This window comes from Lagopus muta, chromosome 4 (assembly GCF_023343835.1).
Source record: "Lagopus muta isolate bLagMut1 chromosome 4, bLagMut1 primary, whole genome shotgun sequence".
Classification (NCBI taxonomy): domain Eukaryota; kingdom Metazoa; phylum Chordata; class Aves; order Galliformes; family Phasianidae; genus Lagopus; species Lagopus muta.
The window spans coordinates 14139463-14163508 of record NC_064436.1 but is presented as its reverse complement, the minus strand read 5'-3'; the positions used below and the strand labels follow the sequence as shown (position 1 = coordinate 14163508).

At 38.6% G+C, this 24046-nt stretch overlaps 1 long non-coding RNA gene across 4 annotated transcripts in view; it reads right to left on the bottom strand.

The window, feature by feature from the left end:
• LOC125692495 (uncharacterized) overlaps nt 1–24046 on the bottom strand; it is a 193229-nt gene that overhangs the window by 155266 nt on the left and 13917 nt on the right. For all 4 annotated transcript variants that reach the window (XR_007376722.1, XR_007376719.1, XR_007376720.1 and 1 more), the window contains exon 2: nt 11770–11854. This is a non-coding gene — a long non-coding RNA (uncharacterized LOC125692495). The remainder of the gene's footprint in view (nt 1–11769; nt 11855–24046) is intronic.

Sequence of the window (24046 nt, the reverse complement as noted above, 5' to 3'; positions counted from 1 at the left end):
AATAAATAAGCTCATAAATGGCCTGCTTTGAGAAACCGAGCAAGTCCACATGCATTTGTTCTTGACATCCACCTATCACCATGTATGACAGAGAAAGAAGCAGAAGAAATGCAATGACAGCTCAGCTAGCCTGTACCTCCCATCTCAATTTAAAGCTTTCCTCCAGCCCCCTGCAGGATCAAAAAGATGCTATTTCAGATCTGAGTTCTTATTAACGAAGACATGTATATACTTCTTTTGATCTCTCTGGATTTTATCTTTCAGTTCCTGTCCTCCTACACATCCCATTTCTGCATGGTAAAGCCACACCAATTCCACAGCAGAAGACTTTTGCACTCCTACAGACCAGAAGCTAGACAGGCATTTCATAAAGGTTAAGTTATTCAAGCAGAGCTGATCTTACAACTGCTGACACAAATACAGTACTCCAAATCTGATTTACTGAAACCGTAGACAACCAACAAAAAGCAGCTCCACCCTCTACACAGAGAAAGAATAAATGCTTTGGGACAAAACCTAGCAAGCACTCCTCTAAAATAATGCTGTTACAGCACAATATATTAGTAGAGTAGCACAGAAAAGAAAATACTTTAAACAATTGAAACACATGCGAAGTATTCCAACCGAATTTGTCTCAGTATTTAAAGATCAAAGATAAAATTATTTCAGACAGGATGCTCCTTTTCCTAGCAACATGCTTGAGACTGCAAAGAAGTGTCTGTTTCAATTAAGATTTTGGCACCAGCTTCTGAACATCACAAGTTCGTTAATTTTATGCAAAGCAAAATAAAATTATATTCTCAATGGACTTCAGCAAATTAAAAGAAAATATTTCCAGCAGCTAACTTGAAAAAGGAGATCATTAAAGTACTTTGATCAATCTTATCTGTAGTTACCACTTAAACTTCAAGTCACGACACATTCATTCAAAACAAAACAGCAGATTGTAATGTGGGCTGATATCTGAAGGCATTTCATCAGCATACTCGTGTTATAGCCTAAATTTTACACAGTCACTAGAGAGGTTACCTTTGAACCACTTACATAATGGTTTCCATTTCTTTGTTCCATGTCTAAATTAGCATGTGGCATTAGAAAGTTAAGTACAATTTCTCTTCTTTTGAGTACTTAGCTCAAGGAAGATGCAATACAAAACCAGAAACTTGGTTTTTTTCCCTTTTCCTGAAGGTAGGGCATAAAAGAGATGTAACCATCCTAATCAAACAGCTTTCAAATCAACTCTCCCAAATCCCACATTATAGATGCAACAACAGCACCCATCTTCTTTCTGCTGCATTAGTAGTATGATTTTCTTTTGTTTCTAACAAGTAGCACTGATGATTCAATATCATGCTCAATGAAAGATTTGCTTTGACACTTGTCACTACACCTTAGGCTAGAAAGTAAGAGCGGTTCTTAATCAGAACAGACAAAACTATTGTACTGTGTGATGAAAATTACATTTTCTAGCTGGCTCTGTGTAAACCATTTTAACCTAGTGCCAAATCCTTGATAAGTGCTGCTAGGAAACGTCACTGGACACCTCTGCGCATGCAGACAGTTAATTATGACTTCAGGGGAGAACAGTTCATGAGGTTATGTACACTTACAATGCAATTAACTTCTGTTTATCATTTCTTACATATTTACTATGTTAGTGTAAGTACAGAACACTAATACTTCATTTTAAAATCTCTGCTCAGAGGAGTCCAAGTCTATAAGGATTTGTACGCTTTTTCTCTTCAATAAGAAAAAGGGAAAAAAAACACAAGCAAGCTTTGTCTCTGCTGCTTGCTTTTTATGATTCCATATATAAAAATCAGCTAGATCTGCGCCTACTATAGCCACCTGCTTTAAGTTCAACACCAAAATAAGATCTATAATTGGATATACAAAAACAGAAGCTCTGAAATTACAGCACAACAGGCCTAAAATTTGTAGCAGGGATTGCAGAATTCTGCAGCAGCGTTTATATATGGCTGTCAGTAGTCATACACCCACAGAATCTACTATTAGCAGAAGAAAGAAAAAAGTTAAGAAAATCCCACGTAGACAGCCTCCTACTTTTAGCAGATGTAATTCTCTCTGCCCTTGCAGGAGCTTTTCCAGATTCCTCCCTCTGCTCTAAAAGGAATACTCCAGGAATACTCAATGATGGACAGCGTGGGCCCTATGCTGTACTGAAGAAATGCACAGAATACCATCACTTCTCCACAGCCTATTTAGTAAACTAGAGAAGGGAGAGAAGAACCTTCATTTTTTCATATCTTCCTTAAACAACAGATTAAAAAGCCCATATATAAAATGAAAATAAAACTTCAGTTGATTTTTTTTTTTTAAATAGGACTGCGGTTTATTAACATCTCATATTTCTGTGACATTTAAACTCCACATGCAAGGTATAGATAGAACATTCCTGTATCTTCTTCATGGAGAGTCTTGAACTGCAGCTTTACTTAAACCTTAATACCTTCACCTCACTTTTTTTTTTTTCCCCATCTCCCTCTGCAGTATTAACTCCAACAAAGCTCTGCATACAAGAAGACTGACAGAAGCACAAGGACAGAGTCTCAAGACTTTAGCCACTGAACCACCTGGATTCAATCAATTTCAGACTCTACAAAAGTAATAATTAGAGTGATAATGCCCGCAGATGCTACAGTACATGGGAGTTTTAAACCTACTGGGACACTAAAATCCTCTCCTGTCCAGGCACGATAAACTGCATTTAACACTGTGGATACGTAAAAAGCTCAGCCATGTTCTATCTCTTCTCCAGCACTGTTCCAGGTTACCTGGAGAGCCTATGGCCTGAAAAGCCAACTCAAAAACCCTCCATCATATAAGAGGAATGCAGTACAAGATCTCAGAACTGACTCTCCTTCGTTCCCAGTGCTAATATTGAACACTGGATTGAGACTACAGCATCTTGAAAATATCACCATGACCACAAAGACCTCTGATACAACTCAAAAGGGAGAAACTAAGGTTCATCTGAACTTAACATCCTGCAAAGGACATGGTGTACAGTTTTGTTCTGTCTTGCTCTTTGAGATAATGGTGTGAGATTTCCTCATTTGCTTTTTACCTTAGAAACTTCAGAAAGTCAGAAATCTTCATTTGTTCAGCTGAAAACACTAACAACAGATCGTGCCATGAACTCTCACTCTTCATTTGCAGAGGTAGGTCAGAAAGACACCAGCTGCAGAGCTGCTTGCTTTTGAGCAGCTCTGCCTGCAGGTTAGGGACCCCAGAGGAGTCTTCCGCATACCTCTAAGAGTATAAACTCCTTCTATAATGCTGTCTACTCTCAGGAAACAGATAAATCAGCCAGAGATGTTGATATGATGAAGTAGAACTAGAAACATCATCGATGATCTTATTTCTATCTGTCCAGCTACAGAAGCTAGGAGTAAGGAGCTGCTGCTCATACCATTTCCATGAATACCAAAATAACTATGACCCACTGAAAATATATACCACTCTGGGTTCTTGTTGCTTCTCTTGAAGACCAGAGAGAAACATCCTGTAGTTACATGTCTAATTTACAGTAAGACAAGGAGCACATGAGACCAAGGAAGACTCATTAAACTGCACCCACAACCTTTGTATTAGACAGAATGGTAACTGTTGGTTAGTGGAGCTTACAGAGAATATTTTTAAGCTATAGTAATCATCTGGACAATATATTTGTTCCAACATCTTACCAGCAGCAATCCAACCCTAAAGATTGACTTTTTTCTTCTAGACAAATCAAGGTACTCCCACAGCTAGACATACCAAAAGCCACAAATTTGCATAGAGAACTATCGCATTCTAATTTTGTTCTTTCTCACACTTCGAACCTCATTTTTCCTATTCTTTGTGCCAGATGGACCAATCAGCATTTTTCATTATGTGTACAGCTCACTTAGGAGGGCAAATTTGCTACAAGCACAATTTCTGCTACACACAGAATCATAGAATGGCTTGGATGGAAGGGACCCCAAGGATCACCAAGTTCCAACCTCCAGATCTGGCACCAGACCAGGCTGCCCAGGGCCCCATCCAAACTGGTCTCAAACACCTCCAGGGATCGAGCATCCACAGCCTCTCTGGGCAGTCTGTTCCAGCATCTCACCACTCTTCTCTGTGTAGAAATCTTCCCCATGACATCTAATCTAAACCTTCTCTCCTTGCGCTTAAAACCATTCCCCCCTATTGCTGCCTACTCTAGTAAAAAGGTGATTCCCCTCCTTTTTAAAATCCCTTTTTTAAATACCAGAAGGCTGCAACAAGTTCTCCTTGCAGCCTTCTCTTCTTCTGGCTGAAGAAGCCCAACTCCCTCAACATGCCCCGATAGAGAAGGTGTGCTCCAGTCATCTATCATTGCCACGGCCCTCCTCTGGACCCTTTACAGCTCCACATATTCCCTGGAGGAATCAGGAGGATCCCTGACCTACATGCAGTATTCAAACTGGGCCCTCAAGAGGGCAGACTAGAGAAGAACAATCACGTCCCTGTCCCTGCTGGCATGCTCTCCTGATAGCACCCAGGATACCATTAGCCTTCCAAGCTGCAAGAGCACACTGCTCACTCATATTCAGTTTTTCACCCACCAGGAGCCCCAGGTCCTTCTCCACAGAACTGCTCTCAAAGAGTTTTTCTACTAGTCCGTATACGATCTGCGATTACTTCAATCCAAGTGCAAAACCTTGCACTTAACTACATTGATCTTTGGCTCACCTTTATGCCTTTCCTTCCTACAACCAAACTTGCAAAATAATCCTGTCTCATTCCCTACGAGCTTATCAAATCCAGTATTTGTGCTCCCCAGACACCCATTAGCACTCTTGCTCTCCACCTCTGTTCTTGCTGTGCCTGTGTCTTAGTGCATCAGATGATCGAGTCCAGGATTCTGTCCATGAAAGTAACATTATTAGGCTATGTTACTTAGAACAAGCAAGCCTGCCACCGTCTACAATCCATTCCTTTAATATTTCGCCAGCATCAGAAAGCGTCATAATAGGGATGCATGAGAATGCATCCCCGTCTAATTCCTACGTATTTACTTACTGACTTGTTGTACATCATGTACTTCAAACCTGCTCAAGTTCTCTACTTGCCCAAGCACCTTATAAAAATGTTTCACAAGCTCACTGCCTGCTGTGTAAATAAACAAGATTCTATATCATGCCAAGATGCTGGCCTCTACCTTCTTACAGTGCCCTACATTTTACTGGTTCTTTGGCTTCTGCTTTGCATACTCGAAAAAATAAAATAGTAATCAGAAATATCTCAACTAATTCCAAGATACTCCTTCTTGGTTGTAATTGCTAGGTCTCAATTTGCTATTTTTTTGTATGTTTGATAACATGTGTTCTTAAATGATTACTTCCTTTCCATGTATTCTTTAAGTTAATCTTCCTCCTTCCCTTCACCCCCACTCAACCAAGTTCTTTACCATTAGCACACAGCATTTGACTTCAGAAATGAGCTTAGCATCATTTGTGCTCCGCTTTTAAAATGTTATCCCCCCTCTGTGTTACTAATGGCAATTCCTTTGGATCCGTCTCTCAACTCTTTTTCTTCCTAAGAGGCACAGATAGAAACCTTTGCTTATTGGCCTTTTATCAACTTGCTGTTCAAAAAAATAACCTTTTCCACAACCTTGTAACAAGTTTGGCTTTTTTTTTTTTTTTTTTTTAAACAGTCTCTGCTGAATCTTGGCTGAATCTTTTCTTCTATTGTGGAAAAAGGGGTGGAAAATGCTACCTGTTTTTTTTCTTGCCCACACTGCACGCAGGTTTCCTTCACATCTCTCTCACTCAGTTTCTTTAATAAAGTGAAGCACAGAGCACTGAAGTGATGATCTCATTACTTCCAAAGGAATAGCAAGATTAAGAACAGCAAGTACTTGATCTACTCAGATACTTGCCCCAGCTGTTCTGAAAGGATTATTACTGAGTTGCTATGGGAGAAACACGACAGCAACTTTGGTCATTGGTTCTATTTCAAGCAGCATAAAGAAGACCAACAAGTAATCGTTTACTTGCACTGTAACTGGAAGCTTCTCCAATCATAAAACTTAAATTAGTTAGAAGTAATGCTACATAAAAATTAAAAAAAAAAAAAAAAAAAGAAAATCAACCTCATCCTATGAGTGCACACATGACCATAACACCAGGAGTCCTGTCAAAATGTTGTGTTCTTTCAGACTTAAATTTTAAGGAAGACTAACCAGATGCAGCTCTTCACCAGAGCAATGGAAAAGAATGCTGAAGCATCTCATGGAGAAGTGAGCCACAAGTAGCAGAAAAGGAAAGAAAGGGCTAGGTCAGCATTTATCAAGAACTAGAAAACAACAACAAGAAAACCAATGCATTTAGAAAGGGGAGGGAGCTAATCCTGCAAAACATCACAGCTTTCAGTGCCCATTGGGAAACAACCGAAATGTCACTTCCCATAACCTGCATCACTCAAAGACAGATGCCAAACACCTTCTGTGTCCCACTACTTCAGTCCACCAGGTATTCTAGAGTGCTGTGTCCCCAGCTGACCTCATTGTGTCACTTGGTTGGTTTTTCATTTTGTTTTACTTAAAACAAACAAACTCTAATAAGGCACAGTTGGGAAGCTCACACTTTATCTGCTACATGAAATTTGAGATTGTAACAAAACTTACAATGCATCAGAGCTGTCATGCATAACAAACACTGTTTAAAAAGAACATTGTTATTTACAAGGAAAATAGTACTGAAAATAAACTCCTACACATGTTTAATGTATTTTTTTTTTTTCTAGGTAGCAAAAAATTTAGGAACAACTACGAAACCCAAAACAAGAGACACTTCATGCATTTTAATGACTGACTATGCAAAACTGTTCTACAAAACTATCAGTTCAAAAGCTCAACTGACTGTATATCATAAGACATAAAACTTCTATTCAAAACGCAACTTAAATTTCCATCTAATAAAGGCCACATGAATTCCCTGTGATTCCTATGAAGTTAAAAATATTATATAATTTGTTCCTCCATGACCTTCTTTTGTTTCTTATTTCCCAATATATGCAATATTACTGAATTTCAGACAATAAGATTCAGTGAGCGCGTCACCCTACATACCCATAATTTAAAAAATTGAGTACCGTATTTTAATACGTTCAAATCTGAAATCAAGTTGAAGTTGCTCTTCAACTAAACTATTTTGTCTCTTTAAATTCATCAAAAGACATCTGTGAAGCCCAATCTAGGCTGTATTTTCTTCACTTTCAAAACAGTAATCACGTGCCTACAGGTTGGCCCAGAAAATACAGACTGTTCTTGTACTTTAAGGCAGATATGGAAAGGCACGGGATACCACACGGCTTTGAACAGAAGAAACAAAACCAGATTGTGAGCCTCGATCTCCACTTGCCCCACACACAGACGCTTCCCTGTACTTCAGTACACAGCAAAACTATGAAGTACACAGTCCTTGGATTTGGGATTAGAAGTACCTTCAATGGGCATCAGACTACACAGAAGGTACAGTTTCCCATACACATTGAGAATGATAAGGAAACCAACACAACTTCAGAATCTTCCTAAGTTAATAGAAATACCAGGATAAACATTTACACCAGCACTTCTATCGCATATTAATGCTTTCTTGAATGAGAAAAATCGTACTTGGACATCCTGTTTAGTCTGAAAAAAAAAAAAAAAAGACATCCTTTTGATAGTAACATCTGGTAAGAACAGCTAACTTTTCTGCTGCTCAACCTCATAGCTTGTGAAAAAATGTAATATGCTGGGTAGCAAGTTCCAAACTTAAGTTCCATGGTAAGTAACAGGGAGAAGCAAACAACTAATGCCACCAGAGAAAACGTCAGGTATCGAATCACCATCCCAGAACGTTTAACAACCATTTGGATTGGTGCTCAGGGACGTGATGTAGCAGAGGGTCGGTAGAGTCAGGGTACTATGGTTAGGTAGCGGTGAGACTTGATAATCTTCAAGATCTCTTCCAACCTGAGAAATTCTATGACACTATAATAACAACTCTAAACTTAGCTAGATCATACTTAAAAGCTAAAAGGTGTATTTAGGTCTATGTGCCAGTGGCCTCTGCCTTGTAAGTCCATCATTTATTAATCTAGGCAACAAAATGCACTTTACTAAATGGATTTCCCCTGTAATTACCTCTTAAGAAAAAGAAAAGTAGCACCTGTCAATAATGACACTAGAAAGAGGGAGAAACAAGTTATTCTAGTCAAAGAGTCAGACATACCAGCTTAATTTCACCTGACATTTACAGCTACTTCGTTAGAAGTCTTCAAAAGGAATAAGCAAAATAAACATTGTTCCTCCTCCCATTATGTAAGCAAGCAGATAAATGCTGCTTTTGAATACACATTTATGTGCAAATACTGTATTCACATACTCATATTCACACACTCCCCCACAAACACATACAAGCACACATAATATACATGAAAACCATAATGAATTAGCAGGATAAACTTAATAGCCATTCAATTTGGCACAGTGGTGAAGACCATCAATGAGTTGCTAGTGTGATAAAAATAACTGAGCTTTTCCAGAAAAAAAGGTTTAGGCAGCATAGCCCACAATCCTCAGGAAACCTGGACAAGTTCTATCAATACAAAGATTTGCTAATAGTTGCACCTTCTTTTGGCAATCCCAAGGTAAGGATGAAGGCAATTACTCTTCTCAGTAAACTAGGCTGAAAGCATGTTCCACATATAATACACCACCTGTCAAAAAGGCTTCTTACAGATGCAATATTCAAATTCCACAATAAATACTACAAACACAGCTGAAAGGAGATGAGTCCCAGTGATGAAGAGCTGGATATAAGCCAGCATTTTGCTCTTGTAGCCCATAAGACCTGCTCTGTCCTGGGCTGTGTCAAAAGCGATACCCATCTGTAGGGAGAGGAAGGTGATTGTCCCCTTCTAGTCTGCCATTGGGAAGCCCCATTTGAAGTACCATGTCCAGGTCTGCAGCCCCCAACACAAGAAAGACATGGAGGTAGTGGAGCAGGTCCAGATGAAGGCCACAGAAGTGATCAAAAGCCTGGAACATCTTTCTTAAGAATAAAGGCTGAAGGAGCTGGGCTAGTTGAGCTTGGAGAAGAGAAAGATCTAGGAACATATTACTGCAGCCTTCCAGTACTTAAAGGGTGCTTATAAACAAGAGGGAGAGAGACATTTTACAAGGCAGATCGTGACATTACAAGGGGAAAGGCTTTAATCTAAAAGAGGGGAGATTCAAGTTACACGTAAGGCAGAAATTACTAAAGAAAAGGTGAGGATGCATTGGAACAATCTGTCTAAAGAAGCCATGGATGCCCGTCTCTGAAAGCGTTCAAGGCCAGTTTGACGGGGCCCTGGACAGCCTGATATATCAGGTGACAACCCTGCCCAGAAGGAGAGGGGAGAGCTCAATTACCCATGAAATTAGCCTTCCTATGATTCTATGATTTTTGGACTTGGATTTTTTTTTTTTTAATACAAGTCTAAAGTCAGTTTGTGGGTTAAGGATTGATGCTTTTTTTTTTTTCACCCTTTGTTTTGTTTGCTTTGTAAGCTGCAAGCACAGCTTTTGATTAGTAGCAAATATTGAGGGTGTATTAGAAAATTAATTGCTTAACTTGTAAGATATCTTTACACCATAAAAGGTGTCCTCAGTTAATTTAATTTGCAAAACCGCCAAGTGCAGTAAGACCTATCACAAAGTTAATTTTCAAAAAATCAAATCAATAATGAACTATGGATAAAAATATGCATCCATCAGTATGAAGTTAACCTACTTGACATTTATATTCCTTAAACTGATAGCTGGCACGTGCCTTTCCTATGAATATTGGCAAGTCAGAGGGAAAACATAAGATTTCATTGTCAATACTACAGCAGATTATTTTGACTGGCAAATCAAGCTCTAGACAGGAGCTTTGCTTGTGATACTGCTTTCTTTGACATGCCACACTTTTCTGCCTCAGTGTCCTCACAGAAACACTCCTTTTTCTCATGACATTTTGGGAAACTGAAAAGATTCATCAGCATCTTACGGCTGAAGAAGTGTCAAAGGTAAAATGCGTTCAGTATCTCCAATTCATCTTAGTGCTCTGCAGAATCAAATTTTAAAATATAGCTCAAACACCAAATACAGAGTGACCTAACGTAGTTTGAGTGTAAAATTTACCTTAAAACTGAAAAGGGAAGAATTACATATACTAAATTGTATTTGTCAGATCATTACTTTATGCCACTGATTTACAGAATAGTAATCACAGTAAGATCTCCACATTTTAAAACGATACTCAAGTTGAGTCAGAGCAAATAATGAGGAATACCAGAATCAAATTCCAAAGGATTTGGATAATTTAGGTAATGAGGCCAGCAGATGGCAAATGTAGTTCAATGTAGAAAAATGTAAAATAATTGGTCTGGGAATATGTACTAAATAGAACAATCATATGGCATGATTAAGAAACAGTATTATTTGTGGAGGGGAAGTTAAGCTATTCCAATCTGCATTAAAAAAATATCAAAACCATAAAGAAAAATGTTATGACAACATATTAAGAAATAAATGACATAATAAATGATAAAAGGTACTTATTAGATTCTACAACATATAACATACGTGAATTTCATACTCAAGGAATCCCGGCAGGAACCGGTTTAATTAGGTAACAAGACCAACTAGTGTGAAAATGCAAGAAGTAGAAGCACTCAACACCTTGCCGAATGTGTTTGGCATCACATAGTATCAAATGTAAAGTCAAAAAAGTTCTTTGAAGATCAAGTACAGCAGGATAAAACTACAGCCTTTTGAAGTTTAAAAAAAGAAAAAACAAAAACCCTAGATGAAGTGAAAAAGCCTACCCTACCCAATTAATAGTCAATATCTCAAGAAGAGACTTCTCAGTCACATCATCTGTTGGGTCTCCTGTGTGAGGCCAAAAAGCAAGACCCTCATCTGAATTAGGCACACCGACTCAGGATTTTGGACTCTTCAGACAACAACTCTAATCACATCACCATCATCATCTTCTAGGGTGAGCTTCTAAGTTCGTCCCAAAGCAAAGATCCCCTCCCTAATGCAAATTACTTCTCCAAAAGTGGAAATTGAATTTTTGTTTAAACAGGGCAAATTCACAACCAGCTGCATTAGTCATATACATCATAGATCATGACAAGACACAAAAATTAAACCTCTGTTCCAAGCACTACATGGTCAAAAAATTTAATACAACAAATGGAAACCACAACTAAGATAAGGGTAATCAAATCAGGTAAGCAGCTGTGTGAAAGCACTGCAGGGTTGTCAGTTTGGGCACAAAACATTAAAAGCTAATACAGTACAAAGATGAAGATGAAAGAATCAAGCTGGAAGAAGAATTGGTGGAACACTGATAGTTAACGACACCTCTGGAGCATCTTATCACATATGGCCACTGACATACTTAGGACCACTTGCACTTCTCATTTTTTTTACCAGGAAAGATGACATGGAGATGTGAGAACATTTTTTTTTTTTTTTTTTTTTTCAAAGCAACTGACTATTTTTACCAAAGTATTTTTCTACTAGTCAAAAGAAAAATCCACAGTTGAAGTCAAACCTATTTGTGGCACTGGATATATTCAGAGGTCTACACAATTTAGAAGATGCCAAGTAGAATCCTAACTTACAAGTTACAACAAAACAGATACACATAAAGGAACTGCACATGGCAACAAATAAATACCGTCAGAAAACAGTAAAGCATAGCTCACCAATGGTTCTGAAGGATTCTTCATCAATGGAAAAATTCAGTAAAGCACAACCACTCAGTTAAGCAAGGTGTCAATCCAAGAGATCCTATAAGGGAGAGACAAGGTTATTTTAACTGCTTATTCGATCCACAGCACATATGAGCATACACAGGATTATTAGGTTAGTTTCTTAAGTGTGTTTACTTAAAAGACAACAGCAAAAGAGCTGTAAAAAAATAAACAGATGAGAGATTAGGACACCGCTAAATATCAGAAAGCAAATTCCTAATCCTAGGCTATCTTCTAGCCTTATAATAAAACAGGGAAGTTCTTGCTTTGCACCATTAATTCTTTTTCACCTTAACCTGCTTACCTTATTTTGTACTAGAGCTATCATATGAAAGTGCTTTGAGTGCTTTTCTCTGATTGTACTGGCAGAGAAATATAAACCATTACCCATCATTACCTTTATTTCAAACCTGTCACTTTTTCCTCTTTGTAGCCAGCAAGCTGCAAGAAGAGGAAAAAAATGCAGTCTGAGAATAAAACCTCCCTTACAAAAATGAGCTGAAAAGAGTGGAACAAAGGAGAGAGAGTTAAGAAAGGAAGAGATCACAGTCTTGATAAACCTGCTCTTCTGCACAAAATACATTCTACTCTCCTTCTATCAAAAAACCACTAAAACGCAACATACACTGGAGAGCTGGCTTCTGCCCATGGTTCTTTCTCCTGCCATGCCTTCAAGTTCAAATACCTTTATAAATCCACAAGTATTAAGCAAATAGAAGTAATATTGACAGCACTGCCCGATGCACAGAAAAACATATGTACATTGAGCTTAAGCACGAGAGAAGATGTGCTTCCCTCAAAACAGTTTTTTACAAGGTACTTTTTAGTAAACCCTTCATGAGCCACACAGTGAGCCATGAGCAATTAATGTTAATTAAGCGCCCCCCTCTAACTATAATGTTGCCAGTGACACACTAATGACCTCATAATGCACTTGGATTTGAAGTTTTCTCCCCCAAGGTACATGCCAGGCTGCCTTACCTCTATAGAGCTGTGGCACACTCCAGCTGCTACTGCATATGTATGGAATGCCATTCCAATTTGCAGTAACACACACCATTCACCAAACACTGAAGTAACCATTTTACAAGAGCACTGCAGATACAGCTAAAAAATACCAGTAGGATTTGACTTGCCTGCATGAAACCCCACACAAGCAACATGCAACTTATGGCACATAGCATAAGTTGATGATGTTACTGACAGGCAGACTACCACAAATGCAGCCAAGTTAATGCAGCAGAAACACATCCCAGAAGTTTTTCTAAACTGTGTCCTGGGCTAGTAGCAAGTCTGTCTGTTTACTTACCAGTAATTAAAAGCTATACAGAAAGAGTCAGTCTTCCCCAGTTTAACACCAACAGCCTAACATCAGATCTATGGTGTTCCACCTCTCCCACTAAGTGCTTTATTAGGAGGCAACAGGAATACAAAACATCGGTTATCCACGTACTCTGCAAGTATAACAGCAGAGGAAATAAAGTACATAGGCACAGCGCAGCATTTACAGTAATTCCTAATTTCACAATTAGATCTCTAGAGACCAAACTGCAAACCATCATCTCACATTTTCAACTTAGGTTATATGTATAAGATGAAGAAAATCCAACAAAGCCAGAAGGATAGAATGATATGTGCAAATATCCTTCGAAAGCAACCATCTCTAAAAAATAATAAATAAGCAAGTTTAATTAACTCACAGAAAATGCTAAACTTCAGTAATGCCTAACAACTTTTGTCTCCAAAAGCAACTGAAAAAGGAAGGCAGAAACATCCAGGGTATGTCCTCACGAATGAAATCAGAGCATCTGCTGCAGCATATTATTGGGAAGCTGAAAGAATTATCTTTTTTCTTTTAGGTTGCATCATGTTTGCAAGACTTCCTTCCTAGCCTGCCTTTGAAATAATCTAGTTAAAACATAAGTCAGTTTGGACTTCCAATTTCAGGGCATTTAAGGACTGGTGAAGAAATTTCTATTGCTTTTCCTCGACGTAGCTAACGGCAGAGACAAGAGCGCTAAGATGCAGGGAGGCTCTGTGACTGCAATAATGCAAAGCTCAAAGAAAAGCCATTCCAAGAGCAAACCAGAAGCTTAAAGCAGAGAAGTTATGATGATAGCACTAAACAATAATTGGAGCTAATAGACAGTATTTCACAGCTGCTTAAAAAAGAATACCACAACACTGGCTAGCTAAATACCAAATCTAGAATTAATAGTGACATTGTGCATTCCAGTCAGAATAAGATTCACAGTTGAATTGTATTTTACTGTTAATATCTTACTTTATGTTTATTTCAACACATGAACCCACTCACTGAATGTTACAGACCCAACACTGACTACAAAAGACCCAGGTAAGTTTGCACAATAAAAAAAATGAAACAGGAGTTTATTTCAGTGCTCAGATCCAAAAATCACCAAGAGCCAGAGAAAGCACTCCCACTCAGATGTACAGAGGAAAACACTTGGGGGTGGGAAGAGAAAGCAGAAAGGGGAGGGGTAAAAAGCACTCCTAAGAGCACAAAGTCTGCAAACTGCACAACAGTGACAACATTACAATTTGTTCATAATCATTACTTGATGCACCATGTGAAACTGTTCACATAGAGCTACATTAAAAAAAAGCATCCTGCTACAGATTGATATATTCCATTTCCATAGAAATAGGTCAAAGTTTAGGAAACATACGAAGCTATTGTCTGCTGAATTACATATAATCAGGATATATCAAGCCATCTTATTACTACCATTAGCTCATTTGAATGACAATCACACCCACAGTCCAGGGGATGATTTCCAGATATACCATCAGGGCTTCTGAGGATTCAGAATCTAAGGCAGCAGCCAATAAACACAGTAGAGGTGGAAGAATATTAGAAGAATATGAAGTCTACTTTCTCCACCAGCAATCTATCCAGCTAAAAAATAAGAACGACTTTGCATGAGATTTGAATCATCCCAGGCTTTGACAAAGATCTATCATCTATTCATAAATGCTCCCCTTTAAAGAACAGTACATGAGGAATAGAAACCAACTCAAAATTTAAGAGGGCTCTAAAATAGATCTGCACTTTCATCATGCATGGCCATGAAACTGAAATATCTGATAAACACATACCTAATGTGCTGAGACTCGAGAAGAGCATGAGAGTAATCAGCACTTGAGAATATGCTTTCCAGAAGTGCTCCATTTCAAGGGGATCCAGTAAGTGGCACATCTGTATCTGCAACATACACTTGTGCTTTCCCCTGTCTTCAGATTGTGACACAGAACGCTGGACTTACAGGTAGCACTCAGATAGACTGGGTTTTTTTTTTTCTGGTACTTGGGTTCATGAAGAAACATTAATGTTAACACACTGCCCTACAAATGAAAGCCCACAGATGGATGGGATGTAAAAGACACGCATGATTGTTTCCTGCTGTGCATGACTTGTGAGAAGTACACACTAAGTCTTCTCAACAACTTGCCTCATTTGAAGCCAAGGTTTAAGCAAAGTTCTTAGTACGACTACAGAGCAAAGTTATGCACCTATTCTTCTCTGCTACAACTGTGAGTCGTACAGCTTATTACAGGTTATTAAGTGAGAGGGGAAAGACAAACAAAAATAAAATGCACACAAAAACCCTACAACATACCACCAAATAGCATTAGCTTCTCTTCCTGCAGCCTCCAATCTTCGGGAGGCCTGCAAATGGTATGCAAACAAATGTTTCAGAGGATGGAAAAGAAAGCAATAAATATAATCCCTCTCATTGTTCATGTTGCTATGGTATCTGCACAACAAGCCACCCTGTTAAGCACTGTATAAATGAAGATAAAGATGAAAAAAGGTAGGAAAAATATCTATGCTACCACAAAAGACAATCACCCCTTCAGTAAGACATGAGAGGAAAGAAAAAAGGATAATATCAGACAGTATGAAGAACAGTTATTTCAGCGCAATACAGCTGCTGCAATTCAGCTTACCTGTTGGTAAGCTTCTGGCAGCACCAATGTTTTAGAAGGGTTTTTAAAGAGGACTATTTGCAGCCTGGGGCCTGCACATCAGATAAATCATAGCACAAAAGAGAAGCATTAAAAGCTTAAGTGAGGTGACAGTGATGGGGAACTGAAGGCAGGAATAAGAATTAAAATATTTTCACAGATGTGACAGGTGAGAGAATAAGAACTCTGAAAACAAGAAATAAACATCTTACATGTAATGTGACAGGATAGATGGAGCTAGTTGATAGAGCCAAGGAAAGAAGCAATGTTGGTCAAACAGAGGAAGTCAAACTTCAAGTAACAGACTGATAAATCTGGGCTGACTGGAGAACCTAGCAACCACCCCAGAGAAAAATGCATGAATGTCACCAAACCAAGGACTATAGATGACACACATGGCTTATCAATATTTCAACTGTGTTTTCTAAAAGACATTAATGAAGAATAAAAAGACAAGACAATCACTTGCTGACTTCCCAGATAGATCACTCTGAAAGTAATGCCTCCTATTTATTCTCATGGAAAGCATAACAGAGAGAAAGAGCACAATAATCTTATTTGTTAGAGCAAATACTCAGCTACAAAGCTATTTTTCAACAGTTACTACCATTCATTAGGCATTTTCATCAATAATAAGAGCCTGCATGCCATGCTTGGTGTAAAAAAAAAAAAAAAAAAAAAAAAAAACCCACACAACAGTGCCAACAGAGGTGACCCACAATTTCGCAGCTGCTATTGCTGCTCTGCTGCTGAAACACAACACCCATCACCTCATTGTGCTCACATGCATTGTGTTCTCAACAAACATGCAGCGAGCATTGATCAGTGTCAGTGGGTGCAATATTCTCTTCATGGAGGAAGTCAGTGACACATCATGGCTTCACATGCATTTCCATGCCAGGCACTAATTTGGCAGATCTCCCTTCTGCTGCCATCTGTCACACGGCAATAAAGTGTAACGGAACATTGATGGGAAGGTTCAGCCTCTACTGCCATACCACATGTGCCAACCTCTGATGTCACAGACCAATGTAATAAAATAGGAGGCACTACTTTCCAAGCAGCCCACATACAGTCAACATCCTTATCTGGGCTTTATGCTAGATTTCCTATGGATTGATTTCTCTAGTAAAAAGAGATAGGTTTGTATTTACCCTACAAGACCTTGCTGTTACATTTACTACCATCAGTCATCACTTCTCTCATTTCTTCTAGAAAACTGCAGGGTTGAATGGAAATGGCAAAAATATCTTGATATCTTTTGATCCACATAAAAACAGACAACCACTATGGCTTACACTTCTCCTCAACTTTTAAGATACTCACCCAAAGAGTTTCACAAGTCCACTCCTTTCCCACAGTTGAGAAACTATGTTAAACCCTCCTAAATAAAAACAAAAACCCTGTCTTTTATGTTCAAGTAAATGACAACTTCAAAGTTTTACCGAACTGCCAACAACTTCAGTCGTTCTGACAGTTTTCAATTCTTCTAAAACAGTGATGATACTCATCACATGGATGAACAAGAGACAAGACTAATGAAAATAACCTCAGAATATTCTGAAAAGGACACTGTAGTCAGCAATGCAGGAATGACAGGTTAAAAGCATTCATGGAGGCTGGATGCTTTCACATCCCCAAAGCTAGATGGGACCTACAGCCTGAAGGGGCTTAAAGTTTCAGCCAATCTGAAACTAACATCACTACTGTCATTGATATTTAATTACTATACACTTACAGTGTTCTGGTTATTGATGTCTCGCAACCAGGAGAGTCTTACATTGGTCTCTAAGAAAGTCAGGAGGAAGACACTGCCTCCTATAAACCATGATACTCATCTGCTCTGAATCCATTTCCAAACATGCACAAAACCATAAGGTAATCAGAAAAAAAGCCAGCTCTGAACATAAGTTAAACATAAGTCATGCTTAGTCAGTCTGACTGCTTTCTATGATCCAAGTAATAGCTGGATAGAAAAGGGGAGAAAGCTAGGTGGTAGTAGGGGTTCTGGAAGATGAAGAACAATTAGATACACTGAAAGCAGGCTGGGCTGCTGGGTTCAGGGACAGCTGTTGAGAACAGACAGCCACCAAGATGACACGGGCCTAGAGTATGACTTAGAAAGAGCAGTTACAAGAGCTACACTGTTCTGTACTTCATTAAAGAGGATGCATAAGGTCTGCAAAACCTTGCCCTGATTTACCCTGAAAACTGCCTAAGTGACAACAAAAAGAAACGGGAGCACAGACTGTCTTCCTCTCCAGCTATCCAGCATTCTATGAAGTTGCTACTAAAAGGACTTGGCATATCTGAGCTGTCATTCTGCAGCATTTCAAAGCCACTCTCTTCATTCTTTGCTTGCTTCTAGCCCAAATTCGTAAGTTTACACTCAAAGACCCAAGGCCCTCTATTTGTAGCTACTCTGTATACCTGCAGTAAAACTGTCAACATCTAGAACTGTCATGTAAACAGGAGCATATTTTACTTCTTCCTGCTGTCAGCAAAATAAGTATTATTAAGACTAGAGCAGACAGCAGATTTTTAAAAGGCTTTAGTTATACCAGGGTTAAATTGGAACAGATTTTTAGTCTACTGTTCTAAGGCAGTGAAACATAATAGCCTCTTAACTGACACATTGTTATCAGTCCTATTATGACTTTCTTCAAGCTTGTCAGTGGATTACGGTCGTACTTTTTAGTCACAGATCCAACCAAAGCAGAAGACTGAGCTACTGACAGCTCAGGAGCCACATGGCTGCTCCCATGCAGACTTGGGAGTCTAAGAGAGGCATAAACTGTAGCATCTCTCAGCTCCAACTTGCCTCCTAGTAAACAACAAGTTCCTTTTCTACAAGAAACAAAGAAACAAAAATCAACACTTGCCCTCACACTGATACAACAGTCAGAACAGCAAACTTCACCCATCTGAGCAGATCGTCTGATTCAAAAGATTTGGCTGGTTTGCTGATATTACCCGCTTCAATTCCAAAATGGTCTAGATAAACTAATCTTAAAAAGTACTTAAAGTAGTGCCTCTGTTTAATTCACAGGGTCTGACAAAACCAATCCATTATACTCATAACAAAGTCTGAAGTAATGCTGAAATATCTATTTCTCATTCAGACAAGCAAGCTGCACTTCGTTCTCCAAAGCACCAAGCAATCATTCGTGCAGGCGTTACACTGTGGCTTAGAATGGGAAACAGCAAGGACTATAAACACACTTTAAGCGTGCAGTGTACAAAGCTCTCCTGCAATACATGCAATGGGTATGCTCCCACTGCAGTCCCTGGATTGTACCATGCCTGGAGTGAATTACTGCTTTCCTCTAACTTAGTGATTGGTGCCAAAAAGAGCAAAGAGCCCAGCATTCCAAGTCTTACAGATCACACCCTGTGCATTTCAAAACCAGCAGTTTTGAACCACTGTAAATGTCACTGAATTTGGGACAGGCAGTGATTAAGAACTGTGTAAGATGTGTTAATATACACAGCTAGAGCATAACTGAACACTGCATCAAAGCAGATCACCTACAAAAAGTAGAGGAATTCCATTTTCTACTCTTTTCATAGCTACCCACGTGCCAGCTGCAGTGATGGTCAAGGACCCAACACTTCTATTATAAACACTCTATCCAGTAGCTGGTTTCACATTGATTACTGAAAAAATAACACACCAGTGTTTTATCACAAAAAATGTGAGCTTGAAACATTAATCTAAAAGTAAAAGGACTGAAGAATTTGAGTGTGACATCCCATCTACTAGACTATTTACTGAATGCTAAATTTAATAAGTGGTTCATAAATAAAACAACAACCACAACCTAACTGTCTTCCCAACCCTTCACAAAGAAAGAAAACTCTACAAAAAATAAACCCAGCCAAGCCAGACAGCAGACTACTGGTCACATATCTCACCAGCATTCATTACTGATAGTACAAGAGAAAGATGAACAAACAAACCAGCAATCCAGGAAAATAACATGCCCTGATGCCAAAGGCAACTCCTCACTGTAATAAGAACGCTGCCAGTCTGGCCTTCATTCATACACTCTGCGTATACAAATAGGTCACGTATGTCCTCAAGTCTGATCTGATAGTGAGCAGAACTGCTTCAGTGAAATTTATGATGTTCCACGCATGCTCATGAATGCATGGGACATTAGAACAGAGACACTAGAACCAAGTGCTATACCAGCATTTCTAAGAAGGAAAACTTGCACAGAGCAAAGGCAGCCCCTCCTGAATGCGAGAACACAAGTCTGAAAAGGAGACTTCTCCTTCCCACACGTGCTTTTATTCTGTAAAAACTATCAACCACTAAAAATACGTATGCAAGTGAACTAAGTCAAGCTAAGCTTGACATAAAACAACTTCAGCACCTGTCTTGATTAAGTGTTGCTCAATAGTACATCTGCATTATCAACAATGATACAAATCACACCCAAATAACATTTTTATAAAGAACAGCAAATGAAAGAAACCCAAATTTGTTTTCTATTGTGTGCAAGAGAAATATTTTTTTTCCTTTCCAGTTTCAATTTAAACTCCTGGCTACTTGAACGGCTGTAGTATTATTAATCAAACACAATAATAAGAAGTCCAGAGAGAGAGTACTGGCCCCTAACCCCATTGATGCAAAGGTGGAAAATTTTCTTGTTAACTTGAAAGAGTTTTGGCTCAAGTCTACAGCAAAAGACACAAAATGAAGCACTGCAAAAAACACTTAAAATAAGATAAAGTGTTTAAGAATAAAGATAAATTATATAATACAGAGTTTTCAGCACTTAATGCTTACCAGTGTAGGATTTAACAATATTTTCCAGTTTCTATTCTACAGTGAACTGAGGCCATCTGTAACAAAGATGATAGTAAAATGTTTCACTCTTTTTTTCCCACCTCTAGACTCCAATTTCTTTCTGCCAGCTTTTGTCATGGCCCTCAGCATCATCCAACCTTTTTAACAGCACACTAATTTCAGAAACAAATGAAAATCAAGCTTTAGCATAAACATATAAATGCAATTTGAGGGCAGAAATGAAATGGAATCTGAAGTATGCCATCAGGAAGTGATATGTAATTAGCTTTTGCAGCTAAAAGAAAGGCACAGCAGTGGGGTTTGGAATACACAGGTGAGCAAGTTCCTTCTAGTAAAAAATCCATCCTTCCGTATATCTTAGAATTCATGGTCCCCTCTGGACCCAATATGAACTTATCTATTTATACAGCTTGAGGCATTTATTGCAGGAAAACAAAGAAAATAAAACTTCCAATCTGCAGAAAGATATTTAGAAGAAACTTCAGCTAATAATTTTCATACAAACTTATACCTTGTCATTGCTCATATCTGCTGAGAATGGAAGATAAAACTCGTATAAACATTAAGACACACTTCACCTTCAGAACTTGCCTTGAATTCAGACGCACATTGCTTAGTAATCACTTATCACTGAACCCTTTCATTCAATAACCAAGTTGTTGGTTATTAACAATATTAATAATAATCGACATCATAAAACTTAACTAGTGTTAATGAATGTGCCTTACAAGTACAATTCACAGTAGGTCATCGGTAGCCTATAGGCAAATACTACGCATGCTTTTTTGTGTTCTTCAGACATTATTAAGAAAGCCTACACAAAACTGAAAGCTCATGTCAATACTCATTTTTCATGTAATGCAATATAATTCCATCTCTTATACTTAACAGTAACACATTTTTGTTACTGGTAATACAAACTATTAAGTGCATAAGTGGGAAATGAATAAAAGAAAATACTGGTCTTCTGAATGAAAGCGATACCAAATGCCAGAAGTACAAGATACGGAGACCTACAATTGACAAGAACAATACTGCCAAGCACCTCATCAACACAATATGCATTACATGGCAAGTTCTGATCTGGCCATACTGTGCCTGCATCTTCTAGTTACGCTGTTCTGCCTGGCACTTCAGCACATTATTTTACATAGACAAAGCAAGTACTGCACAACCATGCAGTGAAATTAACATTTAAAATCTGCTTTCCCTATGATTTATTCTCTACTTGCCTTCTGGTGGGCTTCCTACAAGAACACCTGCTAATTTTAAGGTCCTGGAAAATTCAGCTGACAGTATAGCATATATTTCTCAGTGATATTTCTCACTATAGCAGCAAGAACCACCACTGATTGCACAACTCAAGCCCCCTTTAAAGATAATCAATGAAGTGTTAACTTTCAAATACCCTGGAATAGAACAGTAATTTATTTCTCCCCTTTTTCTGCATCCAGCCTATAATGCCTCGTTTGCGAAATTGGCAAGAACAGGCAATCAGCTTTTCACTGGCTTTCCTTGGCCTAGTAAAGGAAAAGCTAACAGAAGGAGCTGAGTAGTAAAAGATATACAGATTAAATGTGGATTTCTTTACATCATCTTTGACTGATGCCCTCAGGGATTCCAGGGTTTATTCTTACAGGATTGAGGGTGGGGCTTATTGTTTGATTTTAACTGGAGACCATGTATTGGTCAGCTTTGAAGGTCACAAAATAAGGACACGACAGCAGGGAGGTTTTCTTCCCACTATCTTCCTCGTTAAGTGCCTCTAAAATAACAACATCACATGCTACTTAGTAGAATTGAATCAATTACGTCAGATTGCTGTGTTGTGTTCAAGTACATGAAGCCCAATAATGAGCATTCCGTTTATCATTCGCCCTTTTCAGGACACTTGGTCTTGAGGGAAATTTACAACCAAAATAAAACACTATATTATAGCCTGTGGAAGCAGCACCAAAAAACCAATGATACCATCTTGTTTCATTGAAGAGGAATCCCCCACCAACATAGGCTACTGCTGATTAGCAGGCACACGCAAAATGAACCACCTGTATGCCACAAAAGATTTCTGAACATTATCACTCTTTTAAATGCCCTGAAGCATCAGGCCAGATGGCACTTCAAAAACTACAGCAATTTACTGCATCTAACCTCTATCTTTATTGAGGTAATTATATGATAATATATGCAAATCAGTCACTGACTTTCATAACTGCTATAGTTCTTGTTCACCAAATCCATAGGATCACAAAAATAAATGCAATCAACCCACACCATTGTCTCATAGTCCTGTTCTCTACCTCTGATTTGCAGATCAGCTGGATGGTGAAAGAACAGATACCTCGGTGCCCACAAAGGCCTTGAAAGTTCAAGCTTTATAGAGACCAGAGATGCTGATGGAAATACCCAAGTTAATTAGAAGGGGGAAAACCTTTTTTGTTGAGCAGTTTCTAGACTTACTGCAACTGGCACAAACGCATTCTTTCCACTTAAAATTGTGTTCTTAGGGTGGGATTTTTTTGTGTATTTTTTTTTTCCTCGCTGTTATTGTTTATTTTCCTGCCTAGTGGATCAAGACCTGCTCTTCTTTCACAAGTTGATGCTCTAAACAAAGTTCATGCTACAAAGTTCATGTTACAACCTGCTAGGTCATTTGTTTTCCATCTAGTCAAGTGTGTTTACCAGGCCATGCCATAAGCATTTCTCAGGAACTTTGGATAGATGAAGTCAGGTAACTTATCTACCATATGCAGTTCAAGTGCTCCAGCAACATGGACAGAGCTCTCTTGCCTGCACAAATTCCAGTGCACTGGAAGCCTTTGCCCTAGTCACTGCCATCTTACTGCTGTTTTCCAAAGGAAGGATAGCTTCTCCCAATACATTCTAATTCTGATCTCCAAAGCTGCACTCCGATATCAACATTAAAATTAGTCATGATGAAAATGAAATAACAAAAAGGCAGCTAAGAAAACCAAACCTGAACGTTTTACAGGCTTCCAAAATTCTAACAATTACAGAACTTACAGGATAAGCCACTGCTCTAGAGGTCATCACCACATCTGTCTGCAACATCATTGCAAAACAGAAACAGTGTTTTCAAAACTATCGCCTCTCACACTCATGGAAGGAAAAAAACCCACCAAACCAAAAACCTTGATGTGTAACTGCTAAGTCAAATAGGCTATAGTAGCACAACATCCCATAAAATCCCCTGGAAAAGGCTAACTCACCACCTACCTTTGTCCAGTTAACATCATTTAAACAAAGTGTTTCCTGCAATCATTTGCTCCTACAAGAAAAGAACTAGAAACTCATTCCTCTCAAGCAGAATTACCAACCCATTTAACAAAAGCTGCCTAACTCCTAGTAGGAACTGCAAAGTATTGGTATCACCAACTCATGCACTCCAGAAGGAATAACCAA